This window comes from Poecilia reticulata, linkage group LG6 (genome assembly GCF_000633615.1).
Source record: "Poecilia reticulata strain Guanapo linkage group LG6, Guppy_female_1.0+MT, whole genome shotgun sequence".
NCBI classification, from domain to species: domain Eukaryota; kingdom Metazoa; phylum Chordata; class Actinopteri; order Cyprinodontiformes; family Poeciliidae; genus Poecilia; species Poecilia reticulata.
In genome coordinates this window covers 15,067,266-15,079,220 of record NC_024336.1, presented here as the reverse complement: position 1 = coordinate 15,079,220, position 11,955 = coordinate 15,067,266, and the positions used below count along the sequence as shown (strand labels likewise).

At 38.8% G+C, this 11,955-nt stretch overlaps 1 protein-coding gene across 2 annotated transcripts in view; it reads left to right on the top strand.

The window, feature by feature from the left end:
* Nucleotides 1-4,598: 4,598 nt before the first annotated feature.
* rassf8a (Ras association domain family member 8a) overlaps nucleotides 4,599-11,955 on the top strand; it is a 19,358-nt gene continuing 12,001 nt past the window's right edge. Inside the window, exon 1 of one of the 2 annotated variants that reach the window (XM_008411471.2) lies at nucleotides 4,599-4,998. The gene's annotated coding sequence lies outside the window, so the exon portion shown is untranslated. Of the gene's footprint in view, nucleotides 4,999-5,031; nucleotides 5,418-11,955 lie in introns of those variants that run through there. The other variant, XM_008411473.2, reaches the window with a different exon arrangement.

Below are 11,955 nucleotides of genomic sequence, written 5' to 3'. Positions count from 1 at the left end.
AGGAACGTCATTCCCAAGCAAGGAAGTGATTTGCCAATTCCTTGTCAGTTTCCCTACGTATTCACTGGGGCTGCTGCTGCGCAATACTTATGCATGACTAAATGCGAGGCTTGGGACAAAGCCCAGACAACTAATCCACGTAAAAAAAAAAAAAAAAGCACTGGAATGACATCGCGCTAAATAATTTTTGAAATTGTTGATTTTGATGTTTTTATGACATTTCTTTCTCCCATCCTTAGCAAACGTTTAAGGACTCCTCTTAAATTATGCCTGTATAGCTTGCAAAAAGTACTATCAATCAAAACTGTATTAACAGCCTTAATACCGTAATTGTAAAAAAAAAAAAAAAAAAAAAAAAGAAAGAAAGAAAGAAAGAAAACACAAAATATACAATTCGGATTAAAATATAAAATACATAAAATAGCTAAAATGTTATTTTCGGATTCCTCCTAACAACAGAGTGTAGGAGATTTGAGGACTGAAAGCCAATTAATAAACACTTATTAATATCCTTCCCAACGTGCCCAATTTGCTACACTAACAGTTTCTGACCACTAGTGGGCGGTATTTATCAATATCATAATTTCGGTCCACAACAAATCAGTAGCGGCAAAAACACCAGAGACAAAACCTGCCAATATAACACTTCTAAATACATTAATTAGAACCATCCATCAGAAATAGGCAGTTAAGAGGCAGTTTATTTCTTCCACCACAGTCTCACACTATTCTGACCAGTTTCCCTGTACTTGCTGAGGAAAGACATCCCCATAGCATTGTTTCAAAGAGAAGATGTACAGTGTCTATATGAAAAACCGAAAAGGGCTGTGAGGACTGAGTCAGTAAAAGCTAGACCTATCCATCATCTATACCAGCTTATATTTGCAGGATCATTACGGGACTGGTCATGATCTCCAGTGGTCATTTGGCAGGAGGTGGGGTAAACTCTGGACACACAGCACAAACACAACCACAGCTAGGGGGCAATTTAGAGCGACCAGTTAGCATAACAGTATATATGCAATCTTCACCCAGACAGACACAGCACTGGGATTTAAACACAGGACCTTCTTGCTGCAAGACAACAGTGCAATTGCTACACCATGCAGCCCTCAGCAAGAGATGTAGATATCAAAGCTTAAAACAATTACATAGAGACTTTATGTGACTTCCTATGTTTAAATGACACATTGGGATTTTATATTTATTGGTCTACATCATTCAACATTTTTATTAGATGTGGTCACAACATAAAAGGGATAAACCGGATACAATTAAAATCAATACCAATGAAAACATGGTTGTATACAACCAGTATTAAACCTCAAATCCAGCCTCTCTCCCCCAGACAAAAAAAAAATAAATATTTCCTACAGACAGATTCCAAATTTGACAAGAAAATGATGATGAACTCATTTTTAAAAAGCAGACCTCTTCTAAGTTCAGTGTCTGTACACCTCATGGTGGGAAAACTACAGTGAACCTGCTAGCATTAACAATGGCTCCATGTTTCACTTAGAGCGACTCACCACTAAAGCACTGTAATTGAAAAAGCCATCATTAACATTATTACTTGCCATTGTGCACCTCAGATATGGAAAAAGTAAATTGTTTTCTTTCATGGAGGTTTTCTGAGTCATGAGAAATGGTGGTTATTATAGTAATTGCCTTGCTTTATGCAAGAAGATAAAATAAAAGGAACCTTGAAACTTTACTGTGTAAGTGACATCTGAAAAAGTGTTTCCAATTATGTGAGGCTTAACAGGTAAGAACACTTGTTGGATTTTGTACACCCCAAATAGTGCCTTTTTTACATTTATTACAAGATAAAAATATTTTCTGTCACAAGATGGCAGTAAGTTGCTGTTTGTTAGGCAGACCACTACAGGAGGACTTTCCTGTCATCAGCTTCTACAACTCTCTGAAGAACCTTGAATATTAGGAACAAAATGTAATTTTTATTTATTCTTTTTTTTTTTTTTTTACAAGAGCTTTTATTACATTTGAAATACATCCAATGAGTATGGGACTTCTAATTGTCAATTTATATTTATGACTGAAATGCTCCGTATGAACTTAAAAGTTGAAACAAAAGTCTAAATAAAGCTTTAGCCTTTATATGTTTCTTTTACATTTAAAGCTATCTTCTTTCATACCTCAAAACATATCAAATGACATATTCAATGTATTTTCAATGACAATCACTTTTAAAAAGATGAATTGTTTCCTTCACAGGTTTATCTAAGATAAGATAAGAGAAGAACTGATTATTTGGGTTTACTAAAAAAATTTCAGAGCTAACCTCCCCGGCCTCTTGGTGATTATGTCTATGAGCTTGGATTTAGTCCAAGCTCATAGACATTTAAAATTTTTATTGATGTTTGATAACTTTTACCGTTTTTATTTGTTTTGCATCATAAATAATATAGCAACTCAGCTTTAGCTATAGATCCTCTGTAAAGGGAAGATTGTAAAGTGGCAGCAGCTCTAAAAATTACTAATTAAAAACCAAAATCTTGGTCCGACCATTGTGGTCAAAATATGTAAGTCAACAGTTGAATCAATACCCCAAAAAAAGATGAATCCCCATAATTAATGGAAATAGGAAACAACAAAGAAAAACAACTTATAAGCGTTGGTTTAAGTAGATTGCATGGTTTCATTTATTATGGTTTTATATGTAAACTCCCACATGTCACTTCATTAGGTACACCTGTTCAATGGCCTATTCAAACAAATAGCACAACAACCAATCCCATGGCAGCCACCTAATGCATTTTTTAATATAAACTTGAACAGCAAGACTTGCTGAAGTTCAAAACAAACATCAGAACACAAATTAAAGGGAATTTAAATGTAGCACTCTTGGTGCCAGACATGCAGATCTGACTGTTTTAGAAACTGGTGCTCCACTGGGATTTTCAGGCAGGCACAAGTTACCATCACCAAAGTTTACAGCGAATGATACAAAAAAAACAAACAAAAAAAAACTAAAAAAAAAAAAAAAAACGAATCACTTTTCAGCAGTTGTGTGGATGAAAATACCTTACTGATGTCAGAGAAGAATAAATGAGCAACCTGATATGAGGTGATGGAGACATAACGGTAGATCAAATAGCCACTCGTTTTAACCAAGGCAAGGGGAGTGCCATCTCTGAATGCACAACATGTCGAACCTAGAAGCAGATGGGCCACAGCAGAAGCAGACCACACCGAGTGCCACTGCTGTCCGTTTAGGACAAAGAAACTAAGGTTATAATTTTCACAGGCTCAACAGAACATTAACAGACTTGAAAATTGTTGCCTGCTCCAATTAATCTCAATTTCACCTCCAATATTCAGATGGTAGGGTCAGAATTTGGCATAAACAACCTGAAGGGATGGAGCCGTTCTTCCTGATCCCAAATTATAGGGCAACGTTACCTCAGCCTGCCCGAGTGCTGTTGCTGCCCATGTTCATCTCTTTATGGCTGCAGTGAATCTGTTTTCTAATGGCAACATCAAGCAGGAGGATGAAGCATGTCACAAATCCCAAATCATCTCAAACCTGGTTTCTTGAACATGACAATGCACTCACTGCTCTCCAAAACAGTCTCCAGATCTCAGTCTGAAAGAGCATCTTTGGGATGTGGTGGAAGGGTTGGTTTATATCATGGATGTCAAGTCAGCAAGTCTCTTGCAACTCTTTGAAACACTGAAAATAATGACTTGCTTATGAAAATGTGTTTAATTTCTTTTGTAACATGAATTTCTGTGACCTTTCCAATGCACACAGTGCTAAGAGTTGCTTGTCAGGTTGCCAGTATATGGTCTTTATTCAATTACAGAGGCTTGAAGTATTTCTTGCTCCCATGTCGAGCAGATGTGGAGATCATTGCACGACTAAGGGGTACGATTAAGCAACAGGGGGATTTGACCCGTAGTCAATTCAAGGATAATTGTACTGCTTGATTATTGTAAAATATTGTGTTTGGCCAAGAAATGTTAATAACGTCTTATATAATGAAAGAACTGATTATAAAAGCAGATGTGACTCAACAGATTTTCCCCCATATTTATGTTGGAAGCTGAAGATTGTTGTTTTTTTTCTCTAGAGACTAAAGGGGACCCTAACATGACGTCACTTTCCAAATATGGTAATGATGGGTTTTGTAATCTTCACAATGTAACAAAAAAAAATCTAATCCTCGTGCAAACTCATCTATTTTTTTTTATTACATATAAATTAACTTTTTATGATTTTATGCATTTTAATTTACTTTGTGGTGGTAAAATAATGACGTAGGACATCACCCTTGATCTTAAAGTGGCAGTGTCCGCATTTAATGAACATTAATTTAAAATAAAATGCAAATCATAAATTGTTACCTGTTTGATACGCTGTGCTAAATAAGCACTCATTTCTTTGGATTTCTTTCTGAATTACTCTGATAAAAAATGAAGCCAGTTTGTACGTAGTCAGGCTCGGTGAAGAATCTCTTCTCTAAATATTTGAGCTACGGATTCCTGGGAGTTTTACCAGGAGAAAATGTTCTGTTTAGATGTCCGGTATGTGTAAAAGTTGAAGGCATCCTCCCTGTCGGAGTGTTATTGCAGCTTTAAAGGGTCCACAATGCCTTGCGGTGTCCCAGTTCTTCCAAGGCGATGTAGCTCTTTACCAGCAGGAGTAATGAAACAGGGAGAGGAGAGGCAGGAGAGAGAGGAGCGTTTTCCGCAGCTGAGCACCGAGACCGCAGAGGACAAACACAAACTTTCAGACAGCGGTCTGGAACGTCAGAACTCGGTTTTCATCTGGATTCATCCACGGCCTTCTTCTGTTTGTAAAACGTGATTCCCTCCCACCCGTCTTCCTATTTTGTCGCATTTCCTTGGAAGTGATTTATTGGGCAATGGTGAAACGGGACACATTTTGCGGATTCCGCTCCTTTACCTGTGTTTTCTCCTCAAACTTCCCCTCGGAGAGGGAGAACTGAGCTGGATCTGCTTTGTATCTTGAAGGTAGGATATTTAGTGTGGGCTGATTGCTGCAGACTGTTACCGCAGCTGAGCCAGTTTGTTGTAGTGTATGGCTAAAAAATAGCGGAAACATTTCCATAGTGGGATACTTCTGCTACTCTGTGATCCAACTACAGCCCGTTAACGCCATTMGAGGCTCCTCCAGCCTTCGCATAACTACAGTCAATACTCTTGCGTTTCGTCTGTTCAGCTCTGGTACAACTTAAGATCTTTATGTGTGATCTGAGGTGATGCAGAGTTTTGTTCTCCTGGTTTGGCCAAATGTTTTTGCAGAAGATTCTCCTAAAAAAGATTTTTCTCTTTTCCACTCCGCCTCGTTCTCAGTCCTTTCAGCATCATCTGGAAATGTTAGGAACTTTTCCGTCTTTGATAGTGACGGAGTCAGACAAAGAGCTAGTTTGGTAAATACAATTATTTGCTAAAGTATTCACGTYCCTTTTTAGAACCAACAATTTCAATGTATTTTAACATATTTTAATATATTATATCAATACAAATGTTGTAAATAATTCCAATAATATTTTTTGGAAATGAATTATTATTTTTTTCTTTTTTTGCGTGCCTTTATAACTGGACTTTGACTGGACCATCCTAACTCCTAAATATGCCTTTATTCAATGCATTTTATTGGTTAGGTCTGTTGTGTGGCTRKAGAGTGAACATCAGCCCCAAACTCTAACAGCTTCCATCAATATAAATCAGTTTCCCAAACCCACTGAGGAAAAGCCTCAGTGGGCCACAGCATGATGCTGCCACCAACATGTGTCACTGTGGTCTTTGTGTGCTACAGGTGATTTGCCGTGTTTGTTTTCAGTTCACTATCGAGCTGAGCTACCTCTACTCTTTCCAAGCTTTAGGTAGGACTTCTAACKGTGTTATTTCAACCATGGCTTTCTCCTTGCCATCTGCTTAACGCTCTCCTTGTCCTGTCTGTCTACCCTGTTTTAGACTTCGTCACAACTTTATCCCTTATCAATAACTAATTTATCCAATGCAATTTTTTTAAGTGTGTTATATTATGAATTATAAGGAAACTAGTAAAAAGAAAACACAGTTCCTCAACTAGCAAGAATGAATCTACATAACCCATTTGCAGAACTGTTAAAAAGTGCATACATGTTTTAATACCAACATAGAAATAGAATGATGCAAATCAAGTTTACTCTTAATTACTCTTGGTTAGAATATTTTCTCCTTCTGGCCAAAATTGATCATTGTTCTTGTTGATTCTTGTACCTTAACAAAATTACATTATAATGTTTTTTTTTTTTTGTTTTTTTTTTGCTGCACTATTTAGTGGTGTTAGAATAAAAGGTGATGAATGCAAATGAACACCACACTTTATATTTTTATATTTCTTTTATTTATCTTAAAGTCTGAAATAGTTTTTCAGTTTACTGTAGTTCATTCCATGTTGTTTATCTTACTTATCTACAAATATATACACTRCAACAAAATCAGTCTGTGGTGGGCAGATTAGATTTCAAGTTTTTTTATTATTATTATTATTATAGTGACAACCGCTAAAAAGTAAAAAAAATGCAGCCGTCCCAGCTGCTCATCTCTGCCCGTTTAACTCTGAATACGCGGCGCAAAGAAGTCGGCTCCAGATGATGTTTTACGAACCTCAGTAACTTGTATAAATTGGCCAGATGCCTCCCGCAGCCCTGCTGTGTTGCTGCTGCTCCTCTGCCCCGCTGCATGAGCCTCCTGCCCGCCCCTGCTGCTCCCTCAAAGCTGCCTAGTGAGCAGTGGATATGGCAGGGGAACAAAGGCGGCATTATAGCTGGCTGAACGTGCCGTCCAGATGTTGGAGATCCTGCCAGGACTGACCTCCCAAAATSGGGAGGAGGGGRTGCTTGAGCTCGTATTAGTTTAATATCAACCAGGCGGACGCAGAGAGAGGAGTCTGCAGCTCCAGGGTGGGGGGTGGGGGGTGTTAAAGAGCTCAGAGGAGCTGTGGGTGTTGTGTGTAGCGTGACTGGATGTGGGTTTAATCCCAAAACTCCTCAGTCTTTAAAGTAGAGCTAAATAGTTCTGAGCTAGTGCTGGGCATTACTTATTCCCTTTAGTTTTCTTTTCTGTTTTTTTTCTTCTTCAGTGTAACTTTGGTGCTGCAGATTGCTCAGTTGAAACACTTTTTAAAGTTTTTGGCAGGAAAAAAAGAAAAACATGTTGCATGCAAGTCAGTTCTGCTGAATAATTTAGTAAAAAAAGTATTATTCAGTGTTTCATCTTGCAGTTTAGCAACTCGCATAACTGAGCATTGCAAGTAAATACAAAAGGAATCTTTCACAATTATTCAAAACAAAGCACTTGAAAGTCGAGACAGATTGCTGTCATTGCTTGTGAACATTAAGGATCCGTTGGCAGAAAGGAACCCATAACGTTCTTATCTTGTTGTCATGGCCGGTTGCCTTCTGACAGTGCAGGAATGTATCCTCTGTTTGTTATCAGTTCCCACCCTCCAGGATCAAGGCCTTCCTCTGGTCTCTCCCATGCTCTGTCTGTTTCATTGTACACACACTAAGCTGGCATGGTTTGCAGAGAGAAACCTCTTGACTGAAGTCACAACTGGAAGAATCTTAATGCTTAACTTTCACCATGTCAGAGTGTCGCACTGTTTTGACAAAAGTCTTCATTCTTTTGGCTCACATTTTGTCGCAACCAAAACGTTTCATCTGTTTTGTGTGCTTGATCACATAAAATAGACGTACAAAGGAAAATAGAAATCCACAATAATGCGTGCAGCACCTGCTTTTCTATGCAATTACACCGGCAAGTCTTTTCTGATATCTCTGTGATGACATTTTTGCTCTTCTTTCTTTTCAAAATACATCAACATGGAAAATATCTCTGGAGACGGATTGGATTTAGGTTTGGTCTAATCTTATTTGCAAATATGCATTGACCCAAGATGTTTTTCTAAGGTTTTCTTTACATTATGTTTAACTAAATCCACCTTCTCCTGAACCCTGGCCAAGTTCCTTGTCACTACAAAAGAAAAGCTTCACACAGGATCATGCTGCCTCCAATTTGTTTCACTGTAGAGATGCTACATTCAGCGTGATGTTCAGTGTTTGTATTTTTGCCTTGCATATCAATTTGCAAGTAGAATCTCTTAGTCTCTTGTAATCAGAGTACATTCCTCCTTATAGTGTGGCTCATACATGACATGTCACAGACTTTACACCAACATTCTTATGGCTTTCTTTCAACAATGGGTTTGTCAATAAAGGTCAGATTTGTTCTGATATCTAATAGTTGTCCTGTCAAGGAGTCTTGACTCCTACCTGAGCTTTGTTTAACCCTCTCCCTGCCTGGCCTTTACGTTCAGTTTTCTCAGGTCTTCAGTTGTGACAAACTCCTTCAGTTGTGAGATGATGGATGGAGCAACGCTGTTAGATGTTCAGAGGTTGGGAAATTGTTTTTAAAGCACAACTCTGATTTAAAATTTCTCAATGATCTATCTGCCGTGATCTCTGGTGGTGATGCTGTTTGTTTGCTAATGTTCTCTAACAAACCTGTGAAGTCTTTATAACGTACTTAACAACTATGTTTAAACGGTGGTTTAAATACACACAGGTGGATTTTGTTTACGAATTTGGCGACTTTGGAATGTAATTAGTTTGCACTGGGTTTTATTTGGGGGTGCCAGTTTAAAGAGGCTTGAACTAGGGTCATTCCCGTATTGTTTGTTATTATTAAGGAAACAGTTATTTGGCTTATAATTTACGACGATTAATATAAAACCTAACTATCTTGGTATCGTACATTTGTTATTTGAGCTATCTTCTCTACTACTTCCATGAGACCTTCAAACATAAGGTGCCCTTCAAAAAAAGAGTGAAGTATTCTAATAATATGTTGGCCGGCCTTCAGCTTTTAGTACGGCAGGCTTTTGCTGTGGCATAACTGCAATAAGCCTCTCCAGCATCATAACATGTTTTTCCGTCCAGAGTTCATTTTTTCTAGTGTGATGAAAGAGTTGGTAACACACCATTTCTTTTCTAGCACACCTCCAAAAGTCTCTGWGGGTTTAAGGTGTGGACATTGTGGTGCCCAATCATTGTGTGAAAATGATAACTCATGTTCCTCTTGCACAATGCATCATCAGGGAAAAAGAAATACACTGATGGAATAACCTGGTTAGCATAGWCAGCTGACCTYATWGTCCTCACCAATTCACAGTAGTGCCCCTAACGGCTTGTATGGTTGGCCTGTGCATAATTTTATGCACTTCTCTTCTTACCCTGATGCGCCAATCTCTCTGGAGGAAGGTAAACCTGGACTCATGAGRCCATGATTTTCTTCTTTTGCTTCAGAGTCCAATCTTTAAGCTATCTGCCAAAATGAAGACTTTTTYYCCCCCACAATATCCTCGCTGATCAGTGGTTTTCTAAAGGCCACRCAGCAGTTTAGTCCCTATCCTTTCAGGTTCTCTCACATTGAAATACTCTTACTTTCATTCTTGAACACAGCYCTGACTTCTGCTATCATTTCTGTGACCAAATTTTTAAGTGATCGCCAATAACTAGCATTCAAATGTGTTTTTTCCCCAACCACGTTTCTTCTGCAAAGATGTTAGCTCCCTAATAATTTCACAACTTTTTTTATGATGGGTTGGACAATATTTAACCTATTTTTAGCAGCTTGAGAAATCTCCTTAATTGTTATCTTTGTTTGATGCATGCCAATAATTAAACCCTTCTGAAACAGATCAACATCTTTTCTTTGCCATAAGTGTTTAAGAATTGAGATGCTAATCCYCGCATCAGTTTGGTTTAAGCAACTTGCTGCCATTTGAAATRTAATAATCAGTCAATAATTAACTAATAGTAGGTTATGAACAATTTGGTTTCTTAAATCCAGGTGACTTAAAGTTTGTGGCTGCAGTGTAACAATCATGAAAACCCGTAAAGTTCTAGGAGTGTGGAAACCTTTTTGGACACTATGCAATATTTAGTCTTAGTTTTTAATCCCATAAATTAGACATATTTGTGTAGTCTCAGCACATGTTGGATATTTGGAAGAGCGGAAGAGCTTTCTGCCACCGGTGCCTAAACAATAAAACCGCCGTCTGGCTCTGATTGCTCGCAGAGATCCATTTCACAACAGAGCTGCTGCCAATTACAGCCCAGTAAAAATTGCTTGTAATTACATGTTGCTGTACTCGGTGCACAGTTTGACTTAAAGTTTGGTAACCAACAGAGAGGAGGGGCTCGGGCATTATTGTGATGTTGCTCAAGTCTGTGAGAAATATCCTTCTGTCTCTWATTAACAGCAGTGTTGGGGACTTTTAGGAATCGGGAACCTTTTGTTCTGAATTAGTCTGACTGTGCTACTTGGTGTTCCAGTTAATTACAGGGAAGAATTTTCAACACTGTACGGCTGTATTGTCCTCTGTTTTTGGGTGAACAATGGTCAGCGAATGTGGACAGGAAGTGGAACAGAATGTATTTGTGAGGCAGCAAGTGTTAGAAGGCCGGTRGTTTCCTGTGAGATCGTTTTGCTCAAGCCTTTTTTTTATTCGATGTAACGAATGAATGCTTGTTTTGTTTTCGTTCAACGCGCCAACTCCCGGCAAACAGGATTCAAAATCAGAATCAGAACATTTGTATTTCTAGAGTTTATTCCGCCAAAAGAGMCATCCTTCTGTTTATTTGTAACTCTGTCCACCCATCTGTCTGTCCTTCCGTCTTTCCATTAGTCCCTCCATTCATTCGTCCATGTCCATTATTCCCTTGACCCATCCAGCCGTCTCTTCGTCCATCTTGCTATCCATCTGTACCTCCATTCATCTGTATGTCTAACCATCCACCCCTCCATGTGTCTACTCTGTGGCATTTGTAGATTCAATATTTAAAGCCTGACCACTGTACAATATCTGCCATAAATACATAGCAAAGTTTTGTGTTTGTGCAAAGAGAAAAAGTGTAAAAAGGACRGAGATATTTTGTATAAGAACCCAGAGCAAAGTCCTAACCTGCATAATGCAGGGAAGCTGTGACACTAGACTGCGAGTAAATTCATTGTAGCGCTAAATAACCTGACTTTTTCCCTTTTTGTGCATGTGCATGTGTGTGTTACTGAGGGTATATTAGTTGCAGTGAAGCATCCACAGGAGCATATGGTGGAATGTTTACACCAGCAGCCAGCTGAAGCCTTTTCTCTGCCAGCCTGGTATGCTCCTGCAGGTCTGGAGAGTTGTGATCAGCAGCCGGGGACGCAGGCTGCTTTGGTGCTGCTCACACACTTTTCTTSTCAGTGAGGAATGCAGGTCCAATCATTATTACTCAACACCAGACTGTAACAAATGAGAACAGACACTCAAATCATCTGGATTTGAGGTTTTGCAGAAGTTTATCATCTCAGCTGAGCTTTAATAGAAATCCGAGAGCTCATCTGCCTCGTGGAATGCTTTTCTGGCAAAATGCAGACTGCACAAATCAGGAGGCGGGCATCCCCCCAGGCTGCGGCTCTTGACGGGCCAACACAACGGAGCTCGCAGAGCCCAGGATGGCTCTGTGCCCTGCACCGATGTGCCCATATCATTAGTTGGGTTTTCTGAGTTAATGTCAAGAAATGCAACATGAACGAAGGGAGCTCCRAGTCTGAGCTGCAGCTTTTTAATTTATGCAACTCAAAATGTAGTGTTTGTTTTTTTGTGGGGCGAGGGTTGTAATTTTGTCACATCGCAACCACAAATATTGGTGTACATTTTATGATGAATCAACACAGAGTAGCAGAACAATTGTGAAGTGGAAGAACAATGATGYGTATCTATTTCACGTGTTRCAAAACAAAGTTTAAAGTATTATGCACATCTTTCAGTCCTCTTTACTCTGATGCCTCTAAATAAATACCTGTTCCTTCAGAACCGGATTTCAGAATAAAGTCCATCTGTGTGTAATTTCATCTTAGATTAAATCCAGCTGT